Raw genomic sequence first — 13,509 nt, 5'->3', positions numbered from 1 at the left:
GAGGTGAGTTCATACCCTAAAATTTTCACGACTTTTCCAAGTTTTAAGGGGGGGGGGGCATACAAGTAAAACACAAACACACTTGTGTTAAAATACAAACCGTTACATTTATATTTGTACAAGATATAAATATACATATGGATACATATTTGATTACAATAGAACTTTATCCCTTTTGTAACATGTCGAGCAAAAGAGTATAATTATGTAAACAAAAATATATAATTATTTCATTTCATTTCATTATCATGACAAATTTGATAATAGCATACAAAGGGTTCACTATTTCAATGAAATATTTATATTACATCGTACCATTCCGACGCCTGAAGAATGTCGTAACAGGCCATCAGTCATCGAGTATGGTTATAATAACTCACAATTGGATATTCACAATACGTCTGGTTTACAAATACGAACATATTTTCAACTGGTTTTATTGAACGATAAAACTACATTACATTATGTTCCAGTACAATACAATTCACATTTCTTTAGACATACAATTATAGGGTTTTACACAGATACAACTACAAAACATTACTTCCCAGTATAATACAATTTTCATTTTGGGAAACACACATTCAAATGGTTTTATATAAGTATAAGACTACATATTATTATTTTAAGTATGGAAAATACTTCTACACTGTGGTCTTGGAACATTTAAGACTACGTTACATATAAAAGAAATTATTGGATTTTCTGGAAGAAAACATTATCATTTTCAAGGAACAAAGATAGATTTCTCATACAAAATGCTTATGAACTCACCAACTTTAATGTTGACACTTTTATCAAAACTACTTGTAATCTTAGGAATCACTAAGACAGGTAACAACAAGCTTTTGAAGACGAGAGGCTATGACGTCAATCAAGTCTTATATCATTATGTTGTAATTGATTTTTGAAACATGTAACACATACAAACCATGTAACTTTATCAATTATATTTATGATGATTGTGTTTGCTTTGATCTCTATTATTCAATTGCTATGATACTGTATTATGACGTCTTCCCGCCCCCGGATGTTTCCATCGTTTACCCGGTTCGAGGGTGTGACAGATCCGTATCAGAGCATTGTTTATAATGAACTAAATATATCAAATAACATAAGATAAACAACTATAAACACAATGGGACTAAAACAATGTGACCAAGAAGTATACTTTTTAAATATAATAATATTTTTTATAAAAGTGTACATACATGCATACATACACGAAATAGTATCATGGTAAGAGCCATATAAACATATTTAGATAAGTTGAGCACTGCAGTTAAGCCTAGATAGTTATGTAATCATACCTGTGATAAATATAGCCTGATCTATATTTATTCAAGATACAACTAACATGTGTTTGGGAATGATCGTGGTGAACAACAAGTCTAAAACTTACCAACACTCCATACAAGGGAACTCTAGAACCAAACATAAAGTTTAAAATACTATAGGAATATTTTATGATACTATGGAACTATACAATTAGGCTCTTTATGTGTCTTTCATATTGTTATTCTGTACAGTTGACATAAACAGGTGTGTAATTAAGATGTTCTAATTCAATAGCATCTTTAAACCTTATGGCAGAAAATGCAACTAAAGAAGTCAAACAGGAACAAAAACAACACCCCAACAACTTCAACACCGCCACCATTACAAATGGACACCGCCATCTTCCAAGCTGCGGTAATAGCCGTTGTGGCAGCCGCCATGGCACAAATCAGCACAAATAGTGCAAGTGGGAGAAGAGGTGGGACGAGTAATAAAAACCAGGGGAATAGCCAAGGGCACTCAAGGGAATGCTCCTACAAGGACCTTACTAATTGTAAACCAAAGTCTTTCGTTGGTATCGGAGATGATATTGCTTTAACACAATGGTTTGAGAAAACAGAGTCAGTGTTTGAAATTTATGCATATCCAGAGGGAAGAAAGGTCAAATTTGTAGTCGGCACTTTCGCTGACAGAGCCCTCTCCTGGTAGAACGGTTATGTTAAATCTTGGACTCTCCTAGTGGTCATCGCCTTGAGTTAGGAAGACATGAAAATTTTGATGTTAGCAGAATATTGCCCGAGGGGCGAGGTACAAAAGCTAGAGAAAGAGCTCTGGAACCTTACCATGAAGGACTCCAACATTGTAGCTTACACTACCAGATTTCGTGATCTGGATGTATTATTTCCCGGGATGGTCACCCAGGAAAGTAAGAAAGTGGAACGATTCATCTGGGGAATTTCCCCCAGATTGAAGGGAATGTGATTGTTGCGAACCCATCCACCTTTCACAGTACCAACGCTTGGCACAAACACTTATAGATCATGGAGTCCGACAGGGCTTTATGACAACTACTCCCGAGCAAACCAAAGGAAGTGACAACAAGAAGAAGTTTTTGAAAAAAAGAAAGGGTCATTCGAAACAAGAGCCCACAAAGAAACAACAAACGGTTACCGTCCATGCTGCTATTGTCCCTGACATTCCAGCACCCACCAAACCATATGTTGGAATCCTCCCAAAGTGTAACAAGTGCAACTTCCATCACATCAGAGAGAACAGAGAAATGTACTGCAACAATTACAAGAAGAAAGGGCATATTTCCCAATTCTGTAGGAAACCGGTATAGCAAAACACCCAAACCACTAATACCAGAGTGAGTCAGGCTTGCTACGGATGTGGTGAAACCGGGCATTTCAAGAGGGGCTACCCAAAAGTGAGGAATGTCGGAGGTGTGGGAAGAGTGTTAATGATGGGGATGAGGAGGCCATGAATGATCCTACTATGGTTACCGATACGTTCCTCCTCAATAACTCATATGCATGCATACTTTTCGATAGTGGTGCAGAGAAAAGTTTCATGAGCCACAAGGTTAAACACTTACTTAAACAAAATCCCCAATCACTAAAAGATACACTCACCATAGAAATGGAAAACGGTAAGGCAGAGAACACTAACGATATATACATAAGATGTACCCTCACTCTAAAAAGTTACTCTTTCCAAATCGACCTGATGCCAGTCACAATAAAAAGTTTTGATGTCATCGTTGGCACAGATTGGTTAATTCCTCACCACGCCGATATCCTATGTTATGAAATCTATTCACCTAAATATACCCAATAATGAAACCCTCATCATTTAAGGCAATAAACCCGGTGCTAACCTTGAAATCATTTCTTGTGTCAAAGCTCAAAAGTATCTTCGCAAAGAATATTATGCCTTCTTAGCTCACATGGTGGATAAGGAACAAGAAGTGAAAGACATCAAGGATATTCCCAAAGTCTATAACTTCCTTGTCATATTTCTCTAAGATCTTCCAAGAGTACCACCTGAACACCAAGTCGAGTTCAGAATCGACTTGATTCCTGGAGCTACCCTCACAGCCAAATCCCCATACCTTTTAGCACCGGTAGAAATGCAAGAATTATCCAGCTAACTAAACGAACTACTTAGCAAAGGGTTCATCATACCAATCTTCTCACCTTGGGGAGCATTGGTCTTGTTCGTGAAGAAGAAGGATGGATCATTCCGCATGTGCATAGATTACCGAGAACTAAATAAACTCACTATCAAAAACCAATACCCTTTACACCGAATCGATGACATCTTTGACCAACTAGAAGGATCAAGTTACTTCTAAAAGATTGACTTAAGATCTGGATACCACCAGCTAAGAGTCCAGGAGGAAGATGTTCCAAAGACTACGTTCAGAAATAGCTACGGTCACTATGATTTTGTAGGAATGCCTTTCGGATTGACTAATGCACCCGCGGTGTTCATGGACCTAATGAACCGTGTATGCCGACCTTAATTAGACAAATTCGTGATAGTATTCATCGATGACATACTAGTCTACTCACGAAGTAAGGAAGAACATAGTCTACACTATCGACAAGTTTTGGAGACATTAAGGGCAGAGAAGTTGTATGTAAAGTTCTCAAAATGTGAATTTTGGATTCGAAAGGTGGGCTTCCTAGGTCATGTGGTTAGTGAGGAAGGAATTCATGTGGATCCCTTCAAAATCAAGGCTATCGAAAACTAGGCAACCCTAAGAACTCGAACCGAAATTCATCAATTCTTAGGCCTCACTGGCTACTATAGGATGTTCATTCAAAACTTCTCCAAGATCACAAAGCCACTCACCACCCTAACTCAAAAGGTTGTAACTTTCAACTAGGAGGAGAAACAAGAAACTTCTCTCCAAACACTAAAGCAAGCTCTATGCAGTGCACCGATTTTTTCCCACCCATAAGGGAGGGAAGATTTTTTAGTTTACTGCGATGCGTCCAAGCAAGGGCTAGGCTGCATTTTTATGCAACAAGGAAAAGGTCATTTCCTATGCCTCGAGATAGCTTAAGAATCACGAAGTCAACTATACCACACATGACCTCGAACTGGGAGCAGTAATATTTATTCTGAAGATCTGGAGACACTACCTTTATGGTACGAAGTCCACAGTCTTCACAGATCATAAAAGTTTCCAGCACATCTTCGATCAAAAGGAACTCAACATGAGGCAACGATGATGGGTAGAACTACTAAATAATTATGGATGCAAAATTCGCTATCATCTAGGCAAGGCCAATGTAGTAGCAGATGCCTTTAGTTGAAAGGAGTACTCAGGCCACCGAGTAAGGTCATTAACCATGACCATCCATACACACATGTCCGCACAGATCATAGAAGCTCATCTGCAAGTCCTAAAACCCGAGTATATGGAAGGTGAAGCCTTAAGAGGAATGGATAAAAACCTTGAAGTCAAGGATGACGGAACCTGCAATCTCATGGATCGAATCTGGTTACCGAGATTCGGTGGATTCAGAGACGTGGTCATGAACAAAGCTCACAATATTAGGTATTATGTTCATCCCGGTTTAGACAAGATGTACCTAGACCTCAAGAAACTTTATTGTGGCCAAACATGAAATCAGAAATCGATACCTATATGGGCAAGTGCCTGACTTGTACCAATGTCAAGGTAGAATACCAGAAGCTTCGGGTTTACTACAACAACTAGAGATACCCGAATGGAAGTGGGAGCGGATAACCATGGATTTCATAACCAAGTTACCCAAAACAATGGGTGGTCTTGACACCATTTGGGTGATAGTTGACAGGTTGACTAAATCTACGAACTTCCTGCCAATAAAAGAAACCAACAAGATGGAAAAGCTAAACAGGACGTACATTAAAGAGATCGTACGAATGCATGGTGTGCCAATATCCATTATCTCTGACCGAGATAGTAGATTTACCTCACGGTTTTGGCAATCGTTACAAAAATCTGTGGGAACCAAACTCGACATGAGTACAAAGTACCATCCTCAAACTGATGGGAAAAGCAAGAGAACCATTCAAACACTAGAAGACATGTTGAGAGCTTGTGTGATAGACTTTGGTAAATCATGGGATATCTGTTTACCACTCGTCGAGTTAGCGTATAATAACAACTATGCACTAGCATCGAAGTTGCTCCGTTAGAAGCCCTCTATGGCCGCAAGTGCAGATCTCCTTTGTGTTGGGCTGAAGTGGGTGACACGCAACTAGCAAAACGAAAAGTTCATGATAACACTCTCAACGGCTCCAAGATCATACGAGAAACTACATAGAAGATTATTCAGATTCGGGAACTACTGAAAGCATCCAGGGACCGACAAAAGAGTTACGTGGATAAACGACAAAAGCTCTTGGAGTTCCAGGTTGGTGACCGCTTCCTATTAAAGGTCTCACCATGGAAAGGAATTATATGTTTTGGAAACATGGAAAACTAAATCCAAGGTACATCAATCCATTCGAGATTCTTGCTAGAATTGGCCAGTTGCCTTACAAACTCAAACTACCGTAGGAACTCAGTAACATACACCCCACATTTCACGTTTCCAATAGAAATAAGTGTCTTTCCGACGAGACTCTTATAATCCCACCAGATAAAATCTAGATAAATGAGAGTTAACACTTCATGGAAGAACCTGTGGAAATAATGGATAGGGAAATCAAGAAAACGAAACAAATCCGTATACCAATAGTGAAGGTCAATTGGAACGCCAAGCGAGGAACTGAATTCACTTCGGAACAGGAAGACCAGATGAAACAAAAATACCCGCATCTTCTCTCTAGTTCATGAGTACCCACTTTAGAAATAATTTTGGGACGAAATTCCCTCTAATAGGGGGATAATGTAGAAACCGGTTATATCGGGTCAATAAAAAAATCAATCAGGTCAAACCAAAGCCAAAGCAAGTCAACTATGTTAATGAAAAGTCAAATAATTACAGTTAGTTGATTTAATAATGAAAATTCACATTACTTTTTGAGGTTTTCGGTTTTGAGATTCTAAGTCATCGCCTAAACCAAAAACACTTTTGTGAAACCATTTGGACCGAGAACCCCTAGGCCGAGAACCTGCGAGACCGAAGACCTTGAGTTCTCAGTTGCTTTTTGGACCGAAATCAAGGATCTCGGTTTGGAGGATAAGCCGAGAACACATTTCAAATCGATGGAACACATCCCAAAATGATAAAATACACTTCCCTATGCACCTATCAAATCAATATATCACCACATTTATATGCTCAAACCGAAATCACAAGCTCATTTCTCATTTCCAGCTTCGAAAACTCTCCATTTTGCTCTCAAAGGACCGAATTCACTCTTCAAATCTTCAAATTTTTCCAAAAATATCTTCAAATCTTCAAACCTACATCAATAACATCTTCATATCTTCAAATACCAAGAACATTCAAGCTTACCAAGGAAAACTTTCTTCACAAATAATTCTTAGGAATTATTAGTTAAGTTTCCTAAATTTAACTAGTGTTTTTACAACGTATTCTTGATAATTAACTAATTTACACACATTATTAAGTGTTAAATACTATTAGGATACGACTATTTTTCACGTGTTCTAACCCGAGGATCAGCACTATCGCTACATTATCCAACCAAGAACACACACTCGAGGTGAGTTCATACCCCTACATTTTTCACGATTTTTCCATGTGTTGGGGGGGGGGGGATACAAGTAAAACACAACAAAAATGGATTTTACTACACTATACGTAAACCGTTAGTTTAGCTTTGTGAGACACTATCTTCAAGAACTTACCTACGTACCAAAAAAAGTCTTGTATTATAACCAAAGTCTCCTGGAGGGAGAACGTGACACTTGTGTATAAATCTATACGGGACTGAAAATCCCACACCTACACTGTTAGCCACAGTTAGACCGGCAGGTCTGCGGTGACAAATGTCGTACCATTTCAACACTTGAACATCGTAACAGGCCATCAGTCATCAAGTATGGTTATAATAACTCACAATTGGTTATTAAGAATACATTTGGTTTACAAATACAAACATATTTTCAACTGGTTTTATTTAACGATAAAACTACATTACATTTTTTCCAGTACAATACAATTTACATTTCTGGAGACATACAATTACAGGGTTTTACATAGATACAACTACAGAACATTACTTCCCAGTAAAATACAATTTACATTTCGGGATACACACATTCAAATGATTTTATATAAGTATAAGACTACATATTACAATTTTACGTATGGAAAATACTTGTACGTTGCGGTCTTGGAACATTTAAGACTACGATACATATAAAAGAAAATATTTGATTTTCTGGAAGAACAAATTATCATTTTCAAGGAACAAAGACCCATTTCTCATACAAAATGCTTATGAACTCACCAACTTTAATGTTGACACTTTTTTCAACACTACTTGTATTCTCAGGGAATCACTAAGACAGGTAACCATAAGCTTTTGAAGACGAGACGCTACAAGGTCAGTCATATCTTATATCATCATATTGTAATTGACTTTTGAAACATGTAACCCATACAAACCATGTAATTTTATCAATTATATTTATGATGGTTGTGTTTCTTTGATCTCTATTATTCTAATGCTATGATATTGTACTATGACATCATCTCACCCCCGAACGTTTCCGCCATTTACTCGGTTCGAGGGTGTGACACCGACACATGAGTTGAAATAGACTCGGGGTGAAATAGACCCGGCACAGCCTTGAGCTAGAAAATATGTATTGTATGCGGTATTTTGGGGAACTCAATTAGCTTCATGCTTAATGTTTTCAATTTATGTTTTAGGTACTTCAAGATCGAAGGTTAAGAGCTCGGGATGATCGCGTTGCAAACACCATATTTTTCTTCATTTTATTTGTCTCTGATATATTTAGATGATTTTGACATACTTTGATTTCATTATGATTTTATGAAAACGTTTTGGATGATGGTTTTATTATTATAAAATTTGAAATTTTTAGTCTTAAATTTTGGGACATTACAACATAGCTCGTTGTATGGATTATCTTATCAGTCATTCAAGTGGGTTCTCAAGAGCTTACTTATTATATATACTATGTGTTTTATGTATGCTAACTAGAGATAGATCTCTCGAAGGGTTTGTAGTTTAATTAGAAGGATGTAAGGCCATCACAGACCTCTCAGAGGGAAGCCGTCAATATTAGGTCAACTAGAGAGAGACCTCTCGAGGGGAATCTAGTTACCAACGGTTAGCTATGCTAGCATGATATTATGGAAAGCAAGGTTGTAAAAAAACGTTCGGCGGTAGGTTCTTGGTTGATTGGATTGAGGGATTAATCGGCCTAGGCGGTGATTAATCGTGGATTAACCGGAGACTATAAATTATTAATAAAACAATTTAAAAACTTATATCCTAAGAAAATAAGTGTTTGGAATTTTTAAATTTTTAAAATTGAAATCTTTGGTATAATCTTTGAAATTTTGAATATTTAAAAATTTAAGATTTTGAAATATTTCAAATATTGGTGTAATATATGAAAATTCAATAATTTGATTTTTTCCCGCCAAGGAGATCCTTGGACCGCCAAACACAATTTTGACTAGTATTGACTCATTTCTGCCCATCACCCTTAATCTTAATCAGTTGCAGATGAGCAACAGATTAATCCACAATTAATCGGCTGCCAAGGCTGATTTCTGCAACATTGATGTGAAATAATATGTGATTATTGTTGGATGTTCAAGTGATATGATGTGAATGCATATGATTTGTAAAATGAATAACTATTTTGATTACTCATTAAGCCATATGCTTATATTTGTTGTTTTATGATATATTTATAGGTCCTTCAAGTTCAAAGGGCAAGGAGTTTGATTGATTAGGATATATATCGACATTCTCGGGGGAATGGCATATGTTTATGTTATCTTTTGTGACTTCCTTTTGAAAACAAGATTTAGATTCACCATTTTCATGAAGATTTGATGATGAGACTTTGGTGTTATTTTATTGATGCCTTTTTAGTAATTCCACACTCTTATTTTCAACAAAAAAATTGTTGATTTTGAGATGTTACACATATGACTTCTAGTAGTTTATGTTCACACTTTAATTACTTATGTGTGTCGACAAGTAAAAAAACTAATGCTACAGGAATAACCATATGCTATAAGTAATTTATAGTGATTGTTTAACAATAAAAAATGTACTACTATAAGTAATTTATGGTGACAATTTAAGTTTGTATGTGTGTCTAAAAGTAAACAAAGGTTATGCTAAAAAAAGTATGGCTATTAGTAGTTTATGGTCACACTTTAATTACTTATGTATATCAAAAATTAAACAATACTAATTGTAAAGAAAACAACATGTGACTATAAGTAATTAACAGTCATTATTTAATAATCAAAACAACATATGACTATAAGTTATTTAAGGTGACAGTTTAAGTTATTATGTGCATCTAAAAGTAAACAATAGTCATGGTAAAAAAAAATGTGTATGAATATTTGTAGTTTATAGTCACACTTTACTTACTTTTGTGTCTCGAAGAGTAAACAATACTAATGCTAAAGGAAACAGCATGTGGCTATAAGTAATTTATGGTCATTTTTTAATAATAAAAATGTATGTCAATTAGTAATATATGCTGAACATTTAAGTTATTATAATAAAATGTTAGTTGAAGAAGAAGAATAAGTCAACATCGACAAATAGTAGTGTTCTTAAGGAAAAATAACCTAGTGTGAATTTTTGTATAACTAGGGTTGCATGAATATATAGAATATAGAGAATAATACTTTACATATCAATTGGAAAAAAGTTAGTAAATGACCAAGAAAGCATGAATATAATTAACAGAAACTAATAGTTTATTGGAGTTTTACTCAATAAATCTTAAGATAACAAATGTTAAAAAAAATATTCTCTAGCACACCCATTCCTCAATGATCCTAGAGAAAATCTTTAAGCTAGTTGTGTGTATATGTTCATTTGAGCCTGGTATATAGTCCTTTTAAGAAAACATTGTTTTTGCACATACAACAAGAGTGAAAGTGTGAATTAAATAGCAAAAACGAAAAAGAAACAAAAGAGTAAAATTACATTTTTGTTCTTTGTAATATTCAAATTTTGCAATTTTAGTGCCAAAAAGTTAGCTTGTGTTTTGGTGTCTAAGTTATAATCTTGCAGCAGTTTTAGTCATTAACTTAACAACTTACTAAAACCAGATGCCTCCTATTTAAATACATTACAATTTGTTTTATTTCCTAACTATATTAGAGTTTGATTTATGTAAGCTTTGACATTTCCTACTAATGTTTTGATTCTATTATATGTGGAGATTAATATTGTTACAAGTAATAAAAAATAATGATGAACTAGAACATGTCATATAGTGAAATAAAGGAAAATAAAAAGTTAATATTTAAGAGGATAATATATGTATTACATGCCAGCAACTTTGAGATCACAGAGAAGCAATGGAAATGAAGGCAGATAGGTTGAAATCTTGAAACCCCAAGCACCAAAACAATACCACACCTGAAAAGACTATGAAATGGAAAAATGGTCAAAAAATTGTAAAATCTCCTACTAGCAATCTTGAAAATGGTTAGCAACCTGGAGCACAAGCACATCATAAATAAAAGTCAAGGGTTTCCTACTTGTTGAGACGCCAATTCCTTGATGATGAAATTGAAAAAGTCAAGGGTTTCCTACCTATTGAGGCGCCAATTCATAAGTGAAAATTCTTAAGAAAAATGCCCACACAGATGCAAAAAACAAAAAAGGGCATATATATATATATATATATATATATATATATATATATATATATATATATATATATATATATATATATATATATATATATATCAAAATAGTGAAATCAATTCCTTGATGATGAAACTAAAAAAGTCAAGGGTTTCCTACCTATTGAGGCACTAATTCCTGGACTTGGATAGCCCATGGACATCATGGAAACACTCCAGTTTCTACTAAGAAAATCACTTGTAACATCCCAGAAATACTAATAAATTTTTTTATTTTTAAACCATCAAACCATACAAATGTTTGTTCAAAACCAATCATATTAAAATATATCTCTCAAACATTATAGTAACATGATAATAACCAATGCACAAAAGAAATCAGGTGGTGTTGTGCAATTAAGTTAGGCCCATCCCTTTAGAACTAGAAGTACATAAAAATATTTAAACCACAGAACCATAACCACAAAGCTTTGTGAGTTTCAAGATTTCACACCACCAAACCACCAACATATCAGGTCCCACCCATCATATCGGGCACCGCTCAACATAAGTTGTCCTGCCCAAAGTATAAACGGGCCCCACCCAAGATATAATGCAAGAGTCTAAAATATAACTAGCATCATATATAGTATAGTGATAAGACTCACCTTTCTCACAAACTCATACAAATCCCATCTCAACATCACGAAACAAGTGCTACAACCCACCTATCAAATAACACAAGGTCCCACATTATTCTACACTCTAAAACTAGCAAATTGACCAAAATTCAACCAAGTAAAAAGTCAACAGTCAAAAGTCAACTTCAGCAAGTCTCTTCATCGTGGCCTCCTATTGGCCACATCCTGGCAGAGTAACGAAAAAATAGTTGAGCACCCCCTCCCCCTCATATTCGCTACGTCGTGGTGGCCAAAAGGTCACGTTATGGAAACTAGGTCTCAACAACTTAATGGATTAAGTTGTTTTCCTTCCACTCGCGGAGCTCTAAAGCTCATATCTAGTCCTTCCCAAGGTCTTGATGAATAAAGTTTCAAACTTTATCCATTAAGACATCTTAATAAGTCAAGATCTCTAAACCTAGTTCCTAAATGACAATTTAAGGCATGATATAATCCATTAAGTAGTTAATCACCAAAGCCACAAGTCTATAATTTTCCAGAAGGATTTCCAACACCCAAATCACTATAAAAATTGATGATTTATGGACATGCGTGTCCAATGCATGTCTATTCCAAATTAGGTCAAAACACGAAAGAAATGAACTCAAACTTGTGCATGAGACCAAATACATCATAAAACTCTAAATTTGGAACATATAACCCCAAAAGGACCTCATGGATCTGTAAATTTCCCAAATTTATGGGAATACATTCTTCCAAACTTCCACAAGATGATGAAAAAGAGATAACGAGCCTAGATCTAGAAGCATGCAACATAAAGCTTGGATCTTGAACACTTACAATGGTCCAGAAATATGCTAGAGGATGATGATGAGGCTTGCAAGTTGAATCAATGTGACAATGGAGCCTCCTTCTCCTTTAAGATTCCAAAAAACAACAATAAGCTCAAGGACTCAACAATAGAAGCTAGATCTAATTACGGTTGGAAAGGAAGGTGTTGGAGGTTGAGGGTGTGAAAACCCTAGCTATGACATCCCCATTTTCACGGCTAGAAAAGACCGATTTTGTTTATGCTTTATAAAAATCAGAGTACTTCTTTTAATAAAAATCTTGCGGAATTTTTTCCTAGAAAAACATGATAAATATGTTATCAAAGAATTTCCTAAGAAATGTATTTTTATCCATTTTAAAACATTTGGGATGTCATCGTTAATATAGAAACATATATAAACATAAACAGAACTTACATTTATTTACACTAGTGATCTACTTCTCTTTTAAATCTCTCAGTGTAATGTAACTTCATATCGACGTATGTGATACAAATAAACTGAGTGGGTCAGGTTGGGAAACCTGGTGAATACATAGGGTTTTCAACCCACAATAATATAATTATTATGTTTAAACATCAAACAATCAACCCAATTACCCATCCCCATTATCTTCTTTACTCTTAAGGATATACCCTAAGAATCAATTATTCCTCGTTCATTCATTCCCAAGGATCATCCTAAGGAATCCGCACGAAGTCCATCATTGTCAATGACACATCTACCAAGCACAGCTGCTAGTTCTATCACTTAGGCGCTGCTGCCAGAATTGTGACATTTTATGTGAGGCGCAGCTACCAGTATTGTCCTTCGAGCACAACTGCTAGGGTTATCTCGTTTATTGACAGTATTGTTTTCGAGAGTCCACTCGGAATACATGTCAATGGGTTTTTAGAGTACACCAGTGAACACATCGTTCCAACACCTACAGGTTGCGAGGCTGCCAGTGTTCCACTGGACTGTCTAGAATAGTCCGTGGTT

Source organism: Lactuca sativa, chromosome 9 (assembly GCF_002870075.4).
Source record: "Lactuca sativa cultivar Salinas chromosome 9, Lsat_Salinas_v11, whole genome shotgun sequence".
NCBI lineage: Eukaryota > Viridiplantae > Streptophyta > Magnoliopsida > Asterales > Asteraceae > Lactuca > Lactuca sativa.
The sequence above is the reverse complement of the archived record's forward strand: the minus strand, read 5'-3'. Positions refer to the sequence as shown.